We start from the raw sequence: 349 nt of genomic DNA, 5'->3' as shown, positions 1-349 counted from the left end.
CTTCATGTCTTTCCACAAATCTCACACATTAGTTTTCTATGTGTGTTGTGCACCTTATGTGTATGCATTCTATGCTAAAAATGAAGTCTATTTTATTCCTGTGTATTACACCCAGTGTTATCAATATGTATAGTTGCAGTTTTATGTTGTTGTGAAAAGGTATATGCAATGAATATATTTTTGGTCTTGTAAAATTCTATAATGAGATTTCCAGCCTCACTTCTATCACCAAAGTCTTATTTTGCAACTACTAACCTTTCTTCTTTGTTTCCAGCTTTGATATTCCAATAATCCAGTTTTATATTTTACCTAGCAATTTTATTCTAACATTCCATCGTTAAATTTCCTA

The sequence above is a fragment of the Echinops telfairi genome, unplaced genomic scaffold, assembly GCF_000313985.2.
Source record: "Echinops telfairi isolate 266 unplaced genomic scaffold, ASM31398v2 ScPeMD7_1;HRSCAF=3_0, whole genome shotgun sequence".
NCBI classification, from domain to species: Eukaryota; Metazoa; Chordata; class Mammalia; order Afrosoricida; family Tenrecidae; genus Echinops; species Echinops telfairi.
Note: the sequence above shows the minus strand (reverse complement) of the source record.